The 466-nt window shown below is 47.4% G+C and overlaps 1 protein-coding gene across 1 annotated transcript in view; it reads left to right on the top strand.

The window, feature by feature from the left end:
• LOC119585589 (calcium-transporting ATPase sarcoplasmic/endoplasmic reticulum type-like) overlaps positions 1–466 on the top strand; it is a gene marked incomplete in the record, with an annotated part of 14,749 nt that overhangs the window by 7,994 nt on the left and 6,289 nt on the right.

Raw genomic sequence — 466 nt, 5'->3', positions numbered from 1 at the left:
CCCATTAAATATGGCCACTGTGCTCCCAGCCCCTGATAAAGGTACAAGTGGGAAAAGACTCAGGGTGAGTGATAGAAAAAAAGAACAGTTGTCAGCCCTCAGTGTGGGTCTGTTCATGCTGCCACTTCGGCTGCCAATTGCCAGTGCCCTTTACTGCTGTTGCCACTGCTGTTTGCTTAGCGGGGGGCTGTATGTCAGCGTCAGTGTACATAAAAGTGACGTGCTGAATGTGTTTAGGCATATGACCACAAGCCATTAACATTAGTGGAATATTGCACGACCAAAGTTGTCGAGAGCCAAAGCAGAGAGCACCTTCACTTGCAAGGGAAGTCCTGCTCCGGTTCTGTCCCCATCCGCTGAGGATGACTTAACTTATTATGCCTTGAGATGCAGGCTTCAAGACATGTTGTTTAACTGATTGCTTGAAGTCATAATGAATGCTGCCATGTTAGGGATAGGCAGTTTT

This window comes from Penaeus monodon, chromosome 20, assembly GCF_015228065.2.
Source record: "Penaeus monodon isolate SGIC_2016 chromosome 20, NSTDA_Pmon_1, whole genome shotgun sequence".
Classification (NCBI taxonomy): Eukaryota; Metazoa; Arthropoda; class Malacostraca; order Decapoda; family Penaeidae; genus Penaeus; species Penaeus monodon.
This window is presented reverse-complemented; position numbering and strand designations above follow the sequence as displayed.